Here is a 13746-nt window from a genome sequence, read left to right as displayed (position 1 = left end):
GAGGTAGAACAAAGAAGAAACAGCAAATACTACTATAAACCCATTTAACCACACAAACAGGAACAATTTAGAATGTTTACAAAGGAAGGAATTTAATGAGGGGAATTGTTTGAATTAGCAATGAGGAGGGAGAGCCCCAGAGGGGAGAGCAGGAGACTCAAGAGGTCAGTGGCAGGAGGGTGAACAGGAGAGGTGCTGTTACCACTATGGGAGGTGGGGCCACAAATGTCCAGAACTTTTTCCAGTTTAGCACAGAACATCCTGCATCCCAAGAAATCCCTTGTTCTCAGGTAAACCTAGATGGCTGGCCATCATTACCATAGTCTAGTGCAGGGACTCCCAGAAGCTGGTACCACAGTGCCCAGAAGTGGTGCAGCATTTAGTGAGAGCTAGAACCACAGAAGCTGTCTCAAAAAAAGTTGGGGGAGAGATACCCTGACTTCTTCCTCATCCCCACCCTCCAGGCTCCCATCTATGCCTCCTATTGGCCAAACCAGCTGACAACCAGCTGATGTGGGAGCCTGGGAAAGGCATCCTCCCTTTTGTAAGCAGCCTAGAACAGGGAATGGCTAAAGAATGGATTCTAAGGGCTAAGGACTTCAGGCCCAGCCTGATATGGCATGTTACTTCACCTCTCTGATATTCAGTTTTCTCGTCTGTGTAGTGGTGATACAGTAAGTAGTTGTAAAAAATAAAAGGAATGGGCAAAGTGCTCAGTCTACATCCTGGCACTACATCCTGGTGAAATGTTGGGCAAATATTTTTGAAATATGAACCACTAGTTTTCATGTGGTCATTTTTCTTCTCTCTTTATAACTCAGGAAAATGATGAGGCAAGAGACGTGGTCTTGAGTCTCTTTCTGGAATTTGCTTTCCAAAACTTTAGGTCTTTGGGGTGTAGGAATACCCGGGGAAAGGTCTGAAAGGGAAGGGTTTGAAGAGGGTAGGGATTTCTTCTGTTTCTCCAACCCTCCAACCCTGATAATTGATAAGGATTCCTCAGTAAAGGATTAGGAGAAGAGATTGGAAGAGAAGCACTAACCGCCTTGGCTCAGTGGATGCTAGATGGAAGGTCCTGTAACCTGCTTCCCACCAGAACCTGAGGAGACTCCAAAGTCTGGGATCTGAGGTGGGGAGGAAATCTGCTTTGTGCTCCCTGAGTAAAGCCCCAGGGAGTTGGAGGGATCAGGGAGAAAGAAAGTGTCTTCCTAGTGAATGACAGACTACTACTCCCAAGAGCCAATAGGGTCCTTGTGCAGCAGAGGGCATGTGGACCTGAAGAAGCAGGTGGACAGGACAAGAGGCCTTACTAGCAACACAAGCAAGAGCTTAACCTCCTGTTTTTCTCTCTGGATTCTAGTAAAAAGCTTTTAAACTGGAAATTGTATGAAGGAAGCACTGTGGGGCTCTTGAATTGAGAACACATCAATGCACTCACAAATAATGTTCTTTACAGGGAGGCCAGCTAGGCTGGGGTTTGTTTTGCAGTGGGCATCTGTTATTTTTGGCTCTTGGCTCTGCATCTAGGCTAAGCCAGTGAATATTTAACAAATCCTGCATGATTGCTTCAGTAGTAGGCACACAGGCTCAGGGTAAACACTTTTGCTTTTTAGTTATTGGGAAGTAGCTTGTTTTCTGATTGAGTGGGTGTCTTCCTATCGTTCCACGTGGGGATTGAGAATGGAATTACTCAGAGGAGGCTGAAGAAAGACCCTAGTGACATCATTTTGGACACTTGAATCAAGCCTTACTTGATTCTAATCCTATCCCTTTCTGGTCATTTGAGCCAATATTTTCCTTTTTTTTTTTGGTTTAGATCCACCACTGTTGAATTTTCTGTCACTTGTACCTAAAACAGCCCCAAGTTATACTCTGTTCTAATAATCTATTTACTATTCCATGTGGCATTATGTAAATGACTCCATTTCCTGAGCCTGTCTCCTCAGGAAGATTGAATGAGTTAATACATACAACATCCTCAATTTCAGGGTATTCAATAAATGCTAATTGTTTGTGCAGTATTGCCTACTGTTTGAAGAGCTTGAATTTTGTAGCCACCCATCTGGTTTCTACTCTGAATCCTATCGATACTATCTGGGTGGCCTTGGCAAGTTGTTTCTCATCTCTGTGCCGTAGTTTTTTCATACATAAAATTGGGGTAGCACGAGTATGTATCTCATAGATTTGTTTGCCGGATAAAATGAGTCTAAAATGGTGCCTATAACATAGTCAAAACTTTAAAACATATTAGCTAATACTATATATGACAGAAAGGGGTCTTTGACATGATAGATGATTGATTAAATACCCATTGTGATGATTTAAGTGATAAGACTTGGTTATATAGTAGATACGGCCCTGGATTTGAAATCTGAAGAACTTGGTTCATGCTTAGTCTCTACAACTTCACCATTCTCCCCGGCCATTTAAGAATCATTCAACAATCAGAGATGTAGGATTATGGCTGCTATTACTTTTGACTGTAAAGAGTCTTCTTGGGAAAAAAAAAAATGAGTCTCTTGTTTCTCTTAGTGTGAATTCCAGATTCTTGATAGATGGTGTGTGAGTCACTTTTGAAGCAGTGGTGGCCAACCTGGCAGATCATTAGGACCACAGGTGGAGCCTTTACGTAAACCAGCTTGGATCCCTGCTGAGTGGGCTGTGGGAGAGGCCTGGGAGGCTGTGATTTCCTACAGTGCCTCAGATGATACTGAAGAGCAACTAGGCTTGAGAACTGCACAACAAGGCCTCACTGGTGAGTTTGGATTCCATCCATAGCGTCTTAAAAATATATTCAGGATGACAAGCATTTTAGTGAAAGTTTTTATATAGACATAATTATGTTGACTCAGGCATGAGACAGAGGTTATTCTAATTTGAATCATTTATTTATCAATCACTTATTTTCCAAATCTCTTGATGTTTCTGGACCTTGGATTTTTTTTTAAGGCTATGTATTTTGTAAAATAGCTGGAACTAAAAACTTGGTCTGTTATGGTTTGGAGGTCAAATGTCCTCCAAATGCCCGTGTATTCAAGGCATGGTTCCCAGCCTGTGGTGCTACTGGGAGGTGATGGAACCTTCAGGAGGTGAGTCTAGTGGAAAGAAGTTAGGTCATTAGGGGTGTGCCCCTGAAGGATACTAGGATCCAGCCCCTTTCTGATTCTCTTTTTTGCCTTCTGGATGCCATGAGATGAGCAGCTTTCTCTGTCATACCAAGATGTTCTGTGCTGTCACAGGCCCAAAGCCCCGGGACCAAGCAACTATGAACTGAAACTGTGAGCAAATATAAATATTTCTTCTTTTTAGGTTGGTCATTTCAGGCATTTTGCCACATTAATGCAAAGTTGATTAATACAACTTCTCTTTCCATTTCCCTGTACTATCACCAGAACATCCACTGAGTGTTTTGAGAATTGTACCTGGGATTTATTTTAGTGATGTAAGGTCAGGTGACAGTCACAGAACAGCTGCCAATGGAAGAGCTTTGTTACTAATAGTTCCCACGAGAAGGGGCAGGCTGCGTCGCACCATACCTCATGAGACCACATGAGCTTCAGTCAAGAGACCACCAGCAGAGGATAAACATGACCAGAGCCTTTATTGTGGTACATACAGAAAATCAAGGCAGGGAAGGGCAGGGAGAATGGTTTAGGATTGGTCATTTACATTGGTGACCTATGGGCTATGGCGATGGTCTCTAGTTGTCCAGTATCTGGCCCTTGGATGATTCGGGGCAGGGCTTGGTGTGTGACGGGGACAAGGCAATGGTGGAGGTATCTGTATCTGTTGATTTTCATATGCAAGATGTGTTCTGAGGGAGTTCTTTGCTATCTCCAGGGAGGGGCAGGTTCTCCAGATTAGCAAGACCCTCGGAGAAGTCAAAGCAAACACAGCCAATAACAAAAACATGACCAATACAATGAAACGTGCTGTTTTCATCATCTAGTTTCAGCTAAGATGTCAAAGAGGGATTTTGCCTTCTGTCCTTCCTGTATCATGTTCTAAACTCAGGGAAGAGTTGCTAATCTGGGAAAGGAAGGAGCCTAAGATTTACTGACTGCTGATTCCATAATCTGATTTGTAACTACTGAGGAGTACAAAGAGAAATGAGACACGGATCCTGTCAGAGTAGTCCTATTAGAACAATTTTTATGTGGTATAGTAGGGGGTTCTGTGAACATTTGTTCTGCCATTTCTACCAGACTTTAGAAATGTCCATCTGCCAGGTAATTTTCACACATATTTCACCCTCTCTTGGGGCAGGGACTAGAGGAGTAATCCATTTTTTAATGTGGTAAGCAAAACAAATCTCTCAGCTATGTTATTATTAATTTACAGATTAAATTTGCTTTATTAATTAAAAATTGTATTTATTTAAAAATAACTTTACAAAGTACTTTTATAATATAAACATTTTAAGATTTGTACTATATTCTTACTCATCAATAATAAGATACTTAATGAGCCTACAACTGAGAATCATCATTAAACAAGGTATAATTATTAAAAAGCTAGGGATGTGTCATACCACATGTCTAAAAAATATCCCATTTAGATATATTTCATCTATGTCTTCACATTTGGTTTTGTTTGTAATTTTTAAAGTTGTCATCTAATGCCACATACTGTTTTTGTTTCTTTAATGAAGAAACCTAGTTAACCAGCAGAATGATGAAAATGTTCTTTATAGTAGTTAATAACCTCTACAGGAAATATCAATCAGCATAATGCATAAATGAATCTGAATAAAATCTTTTAATAATTTTCAAGGATAATTTGATTTTATGAAAGGAATCTGAGAATATTATATGCCCATAGGGCATTTTTGTCTTGCATAAATAACAAAGTATTAAATGTAATGCTTTTAATGCAACCTTTTCTGTATTAGCTTTCTTGAGACAGTAGTGTTGTAAGAGAAAATGAGTCAAAAGCCTTCCGTTAGTGTCTTGTAACTAGCTGAGCTGTCTTAAGCAGATTAACCTCTCTGGAACTCAGTTTCCTTGATTTTTAAAATGAGAAAAATTATCATGCATATTTTAATGGCAATGTGAGGATTAAGCGGCATAATTTACACAAAAGTGCTCCGTAAAATCCTTATAAATGTTAAGGATTGCAATCATTCTGTGAGGTTTCATCAGGGATTTTGGCTCACAGGAAGATAAGGGGTTTCTCGTCTTTCTGCAACATCATTGTTATCCCAACAATGTCCTGATCCATTGAGTTTCTTGTAAACCCCAAACCAGTTCATATATATTATTGATTTTATCCCCAGATGGCCCATATGATAGGATAGACTTTGTTTATTTATAAAAGGAGAGGCAAAAAATGAACTTGAGATTCTCAAGTTACAGTTGTACCATCTCAATGAGAATCTAAACCAAGATTTGGAGACTGGACCTTCCACCTCCCAGTGCCATGTTTTTCTTTCAGTGTCACCTATTTGCAGAAATTAGTGGATCTTTGCTAGCATACTCTTTCAAAAAATTTCCTAAGTGAAGGGTAAGAAAAAGACAAAGTGGGGGATGTGACTGTCTGCTTTTGGGGTATGAGGAATTGTCTGCTCTTGGACCCACAGTAGCTAGAGGCAAAAAGGATGGTGCTTTTGGCACTGGCTGTCTTCTGTCCCCTGAGGAATCTGAGCAGCTCTCCCCTGACAGACCCAGGAGGGGCTGGACCACAGAGTGATTTCTGCATGTTCTTCCAAACTAGAATATAAGGCAAATGAAAAGGAATGTGCAGCAGCACACTGCTAACTGACCCTTTCTGGGTCACAACATCATCAAACTTCTTTGATACTTGAGGAAGTTGGGAAGCTGAGAGGACACAAATGGTTTCTACCCTCCCTGCTCTGTAATAGGACCAAGGATGGGTCATTGCATTGGATCCCAGGTTTGGAGACTTCAATGTTGCTGCTGCAAAGTTACCAAGGCAGGAGGTTTAGGACAATGTCACTAGAGCAGTTGGAAGCCAGTGTTATAGTTTAAATATTAGGTCCTCCAAAAGCTCCTGTGTGAGACAATGCTAGAAGGCTTAGAGGAGAAATGTTTGGGTTATGAGAGCTTCAACCTAATCAGTGAATTAACCCCCTGATAGGGATGAACTGAGTGGTAACTGAAGGCAGGTAGTGTGTGGCTGGAGGAGATGGGTCATTGGGGTGTACCTTGGGGTATATATTTTATGTCTGTGAGTGGAGTCCTTCTCTGCTTCCTGGTGTGATGTCTTGAGTCACTCTCTTCCACCATACTCTTCTGCCATGATGTTCTGCCTCATCTTGAGCCCTGAGGAATGGAGCCAGCTATCTATGGACTGAGACCTCTGAAACCATGAACTCCCAAGTAAACTTTTCCTTCTAAAATTGTTCTTGTTAGGTCTTTTGGTCACAGCAGTAAAAAAGCTGACTTAAACGGCCAGGCACTAGGTTGTACTAAATCTAGAATGAGAGCAGCAGTCTCAGTATTTCTGAGAGTAAGATTTAAGTTGTGGGAAGAGGTCATCCAGGCAAACTAGGGAGGACAGTACAAGAGATGGAGGTGTGTTTCTCAGTACAACGAGCACATGGGGCACAGAGGTGTAATAGACATCAGGTCCCAGAATTTGAATGTCAGGTTAGAGAAACTATAACATCTGCTGCTTCACTTTACTAGAACATAAGCATCAGTAAAGTGTCCTTACAGTTCCTTTGTAAACACTGCTGATCACATCTTGATGGATCAGAGGAAGGCAGAGGCCCCCAAAACCCAGTCATTCTTCCTGTGGACACTCTCACAACCATTCTCCAGCAGGACTGCAGAATATCCTTGGTCTTCCACCTGATGACGAAGCATATTGCTTCATATGAACTTAACATGTCACAAATACCTGGCATGGACTCATTTCTATTTCTACTGGGGTATTTTCCCCCTAAGCTTTCAAATGTACCAGGTTGTTTGTCTGATCTTGGTTTATAAGGTGATGCTGGTTTAACAAATTTGCTCGTTAGTGGTTCCACAACAGGAGCCCTTACCTGTGCTGCCTCTCTCATCCAGGTGCTAATGTTAGGGGACAGGCAGATGAAGAAGGTAGGAACACAAGGTTAGGAGAATAATCCTATAATTATTCTGTGTGGATTCCACATACTTTCTTTACCAAAAAGCAATTTACCTGTAGCCCTGCATGCCTTAAGTGGCCAGGATGTGTCACATTCCTCAGTAAACTACCTATTATCTACAAGGAGATGCAGGCAGGAAATAATGTTGATAAGAGGAACCCAAGTTACTTTGAAGGGAGAGATTTTTGTGACCCTTTTCACAGACCAGATTCTGGAAGATAAGGGTAATTTCTCCTCACCATAAAACCTGTTAAAATGATTAAGAATCCTTGGGAGACTGAGGCAGGAGGACTTCGAGTTCAAAGCCAGCCTCAGTAACAGTGAGGCACTAAGCAGTTCAGTGAGACTCTGTCTCACTGAAGATGGGGATGTGGCTGGGGATGTGGCTCAGTGGTCAAGTGCCCCTGAGTTCAGTCCCCAGTACTTCCCCAAAAAGATTTCAATGAGAACTGCTCAGCATGATCCAAGATTACAGAGTTGTCATGCAGTGGGGATGTGAAAGTCTGGTGTCACTCTGCTGTCAATCAAAGTCAAGAGGTGGACCTGGGCAGGACTCTCTGGAAACTTCTCTTGGATCCCCAATAAAACCAGAATGTAGGAGAGGTGCATTGTCTCTCTCCTATCTGAGAGGACCCACTATCTCCCTTGAGAGTGTCCTCTTTCCCTTTTCCTATGCCTTCAGTAAACTCATTCCTATTACTCTGAGCGACATGTCCGAAATCATTCTGACTTGATTGCAAGAATATGGGTTTAAAGGGCACTGCCTCAGTTTCTTGGAAGGCCCGCCCCAGGTCTGTAACAATAAGACATTGGTCATTGTCCCAGCACTTATGTGAGTCAGATGTTAACAATGGCATCCTTTGTTTTTTATGAGACATGAGACTGAAGTGAAATGCTTCTCGTGATGTCGCTAGGTAACAGCATATTTTCACTCTCTAGGCAGTTCTTTGTTCCTCCTGTTCACCTTCATTCACAGAGATCCGTTCTTTCTGGTGAAAGAGCACTGAGTGCAGATCTGTGCCACAAGGGATCCTGTGTCTACCACACAACCAATGTCTTTCTCAGGTCTTCTTTACTGACTTCACAGCCCAACACCACTGCCGTGAAACAAAAACAAATATGGTGGACATATTGGAAGGAATGAAAATCACTGAGAGTAGCATGATAAATTCACACAGGCAACAAAGATTACTGCTAAAGAACATATCCTTTTGAGAAAGGCCACCTGGGTTTAAATCTTCTCTCAGCCTCATTAACTCAGTCATTCATTCGGGCAAATTCTTCTGCACCTTGTTTTCAAAGCTATAGGCTTGCAGAGAGTATCAGATGAGGTGATGGAGGCTAGATATTTTATAGGATATTTATATACTATGTTTACTTTTTTTTATTTGTAAAATTCCAACCACCTTCTTGTTGGTTCTCAAAGGAGGACAAAATGATTTGATCTTTAATTTTGGTTGTCTTAAATTCTATCTCACTTCTCTCTACTCACCAATAGGAACCCTGAGTTGATACAAGGGACAGCTAGCTTCTCTTTGGGGGGGTTCTTCTTCCTTTCAAGGAGTATGTAAGCCACCTGGAAACTTAAAGTCTAAATTAATTAATGAAGAACAAAACACATATAGTCAGAAATATATTTATATAAAGCAGAGCCCTTGATAGATCTAGTCCACATGGGTACTGGAACTACACAAAGGAAAGATGGGCTCCAGTGGTTTATTTAAGGGAGTAAATCAAAGGCAGGGATAAGGTTACAAGGGTGGAGTCTTATTTCACGATGTCTTGCAGTCAGCAGGTTGATTGGCATCTTGGCAGGTTACACCTATTTCAGGTTCTGTGTGGGCCACAGCAGAGCGGTTTAGAAATTCACATTGTCCCTGGGCAATTAACCAGAGAAAATGTCTATTGGTCATTTCCAGATACCAGATGTTTCTATCCACTAGGCTAAGACGCACAACACAGTCCACACATAGCCCACGGACGGCTCATGACACAGGCTGGCTGTTAAGGCTGGCTGTTAAGTAGAGGTGTTAACAATATCAACATGATATGAGATCTGTAGCTCTAAACTACAGATAGATAACAGAAAGATAACTAGGCCCCTCGCTAGATAGTATGAGCAGGAGCTGCTGAACACAGAAAAATTTATCATGTAGATCCAAACAGGGGGTCATGTTTGCTATCACTAATCTCCACCACCACATCATACAGGTCAGAGTACTTCCTTTCCCTGAACTGCGTAGGTGGCCTTCCTACCGTCAGATTTTAGATGACACACATTATGTCTATTCTGTAAGGTTCAATGATTATTTTTATAGGGAAAGGAAATCTCAAGGCCAAACTGCATGAACATAGGAATGTATAGACATTTAATCTGACTTGCATGGTCTTCAAAACCATTGGGTTTGTCAGCCACACTCCTGTTTCCTATCAAGCCTAAAGAGCACACTCCAGATGAGATGCCTGAATCTCAGTTGAGAAATGTCTCTCTGCAGATGGTTTGAACATCATCTGCCATTCCTGTTCTTTCCAGAGTCCCCTCCATGTCCTTTTAGCTATAGCACCCTACACACAGATGTCCCCCAAAATGAAGGACTTCCTTTTTTAGTGAACAGCTTTCTATTTTTCATCTTCTTTGATGGCTTTACTATATAAGAATAGCAACTTTTACAAACTAATGAGAGCATTCATTTTACAGAGGAGGAACCTGAATCTCAGGGGATTTGTGATCATCATGCCACCTCCCACAGTTCTACTTGGCACCTCACCCTCTGCAACCCTATACTGACTAGTTCTGACCATCTCTCATGAGATCCAAAACTTTCGTGAGATTTTTGCTTGTGTTAACTATTCATTCTAGAAAGAGTAAGGTGTCAAAATTAATACTAAGACCAAAGGTAAAGGGTCATCAGCTCTACCAAATATCAAGATATAAATTATAAAAGTACAGAAATCATGGTGGCATGGAATTAGTTCAGGGATAAATAAGCAGATGGAATTGGCTTAGTTGAGGAATAAAATAATATAGATATGGCATTACAAACTAGTGAGGATATATATAGTTCTGTGAACATTGGGTTCTATCTGAATAGAATACAAACTTGAATTTCTACTCAAAATAATACAAACAAATTAATTCCAAGTGGATTATGAACAGCTGTGAAAAGTAAGAATTTTTAATTTAGAGGTGAAGATTATCTCTGTTTTTTACACTGAAAAAGTATTCTTAAAATCCAAATAAGATAAATAAATTTAAATATTAAGATATAAAAGTTATCCACAACTAAAGACACCAGAGACACTTCAAAGATAAACCATAAACATAACATTGAGTGAAAAAAACAGTTTGCAAAATACATATGAAATATAGCATTCCATAGAGTTTAAAACATATAAAATTAGAACAATATAGTGTTTTTTTATATGTACAGATGGACTCATTAAGAAATAATAAAATTATAAAGACATATACTGAAAAGTTAATTATTCAAATTGAAATTAATTTGTTTGGAAATAGATGGGTTATTTGAATGTTGCAGGTGGTACCAACAATATCGATAGTACTTTATTCCATTTCTTAGATGGAATTATGAGTATGTCTAGAATACATTATAATGACTTTTCTAATTAGAAGGAAAACATATGGGCATAAACAACTTCTTACTGAATACATCAGAAGTACTCCATAATGTACTACCTGTTTTTACATGTGTTATTTTATTCAATTTTAAGAGTGAGTCCTCTCACAACCTCATGGTTCATAATAAAAACATTATATTCATTGTGAAATATATTCCACACTTCCAGTGTTAGAATATGACATCAGTGTACCTGGCAAACCAGAGTCAAATCTTCCAGTCCATCCCTTAACATCGACTGGTTCTGTGACCTTGGACAAGTTACATAAACTCTCTGGATCTCTACTTTCTTGTTTATAAAATGAGAGGGTTATATTAAATATATACATAGACCACTTCTATGACTTTTTTTGTGAGTGATGTTATTCCTCTTAACAATTTATTATCTCCCAGACATGCTTTCTTTAAAAACTTAAATCAAAGAAGAAATTATTTATAGGAAACTTTCAGAAGGAAGTAGTAACTTGGAGCTATCGGGTGATTGGCATGAGTGTTAGATTGAAAGTGTAATCTGATAAAATATACTTGTAAAATACATTTAAAAAGACCTTCCTTGAATGTAGAGTAGAAAATTCATTCCTATGAGAACTGACCCAGGTTCTAATTAGGTAAGTTTTGTTCAGTAAGATTCTTTTTATTGCACTGTATTATAGCAGAATAAAACTGAATTAATTGGCACTATTCTTTGAGAATTGGCCACAATGATTACCCTATTTATTTTAAATAAAAATGGAATTGAAAAAGACTCTATTAGTATGACCCCATCACCACAAAGCAAGCAATGTCCTTATAATGACCTTAAAAAACAGCCAAATTTCTCCCTGCAGTAATTTCTTGTTTCATCTTTCCATTTCTGTAACTTTTATTAGTATGCAATTTTGTGACACAGTTGTGAGGTGTATGAATATGTATTTCTACAGAAATATCTATGAGGGACACATCTGTCCATTGGTAGAATCTGACTAATTATCTAGAAACAAAACACTCATGTCCTGGATACCAAGGGGAAAGTACTCACAAATTCTTATTCAATACCTCTTCTTCTTTAAACTTCAAGTACTCCACAGAAATGTCTATTAACATATCACCCTAAGTAGACCAATTGCAACGTAATTTAATGATATGGTTTCCTTATAAAATTTCAATCCAATCTGGTTTTCCTGAAAATACTATCTTCCCTTGAACCTCTGAAAACAGAAACCAAGAAGTAATAGGAAACTATCAGTCACTGAACATTGATTTCCTTTGCACAATGAGAAGCACTTCTGCCTTCTATTGTAGCTCATCAAAATATTTCAACAGCACGACTAAGAAAGCAATTTCATATTCATTTAAAAAATCAATGACTATAATCTAAAATAAAATAACAATGAATATTATAAAATAAAGAGAAAGGCCTTTGGGACAAAATTAAAAGATAAATGAAAACAAAACGAAACCAAGAGAAAGGGTGATTTTTATTATGTAAGAACACAGACCTTAAATGAGTTATACCTGTACTATATAATGATGAAACATACACTGCACAAAGAAGCTGTAACAATTTTGAAACTTCATACATCAAACAATATAGTTGTGAAACAAATAATGTAAACACTATAGGAAATTCAAAATTCTGATATAATCAAAATAAAAGTCCAGAACTTTGTAATCTCTTGCAGAATCTACAAGAATCATGTAGCAAAAAAATATGTATGGTTATGAAGAATTTGAACACATACTAAAATAAACGTGTTGAATATGACAGCATTTATAAAATTTTATGTGCTACAAACAAAATATGCATTGTATTCTTACGTTCATGAAGCATTCACAAGAATCAATTACATGCTAACCCAGACAGAAAATCTTAATGAATTCCTTAAATTAGAAATTTCACAAGAATGTTCTCTGAAAAAAATATAAGAAAAGTATAAACATGGAAATATTTTTTTTATAATTAACTTCTGGAAGAAAACCAAAATAACAATTAACAACTAAAAAGATTAAAAAAAAGTGTTAAAGTGAAAACTCAAATGCCTTTAAGGGCCAAGCAGAAAGATAAAGATATGAAATGTATTGTTATAAGTCCATAAAGAATAGTAAAAAGAAAAACAGGAAAAAGAAAGGAAGAGAGAAAGAAAGTGGGGGAGGGAGAGCAAGAGCATAGAAAAGTAAATATGAACTAAACAAAATATATTTGTGGTTGGTCATTTTATGATACCTGTTTTAATAGATACAAAGTCTTGCCGTCCCATATTAGGGAACACTTTCCTAAGAGAGACAGGAAAACTACTGAGCAAAAGGGAAACAAATTGATAGATTTGTCTACATAGAAATTTACAAATCACATAGAAATTTTCATTTACACTTTCCACATGGTAAAAATTTATTAAAAATTGAATTCAGGTAGACTTAGAAAACGCTTTAACAAAAAATCTCCTTCTTTAAAAAACTCCTAGAAATTAATGAAAAGACAGAAAAAATAAAATTAGGTAAAGAATATAAATAAAACAGTTCACAAGAAAGTAATTATGAATGGAAAATTAATATATTAAAAGGTGCTGGTTATACTAGAAATTGGGAAACATATTTAAAAATGCACATCATTTTTGATCCATCAGATTGTCAAAAATTTTTAAAAATTGATAACATCTAATATTGACAAGAATGTTGGGAAAATGGATACGCTCATGAACTCTTGAGAAACTGTCAATTTATACATAGCATATTAGAAAATGCTTCTTGTAAATTTTATTAAAATTGAAATGTGAATAATTTCTAACCCATTCTAGGAATTTTGTGATGAAAATTAAAACATGATTATGAAATAATATACATAAAAGAATATTGATTCATTGCTTGCCAGAGCAAAAAATAAACAAACCGAATATCCATTGATAGGTCATAAGTAAATCAATTAAAATATTTATATTCTGAAACACTCTGCTACAATTTTAAAAACTGAAGTAAATTTAAAAATATTTGAGCACAAGAAGATATGTTAGTGTAAGTTACCTTGGGAAGCTGGATTGGGAA

This window comes from Marmota monax, unplaced genomic scaffold (assembly GCF_021218885.2).
Source record: "Marmota monax isolate L192 unplaced genomic scaffold, Marmota_monax_Labrador192_F-V1.1 WCK01_AAM20220418_F8-fsc00030, whole genome shotgun sequence".
In the NCBI taxonomy this organism is placed as follows: domain Eukaryota; kingdom Metazoa; phylum Chordata; class Mammalia; order Rodentia; family Sciuridae; genus Marmota; species Marmota monax.
Note: the sequence above shows the minus strand (reverse complement) of the source record.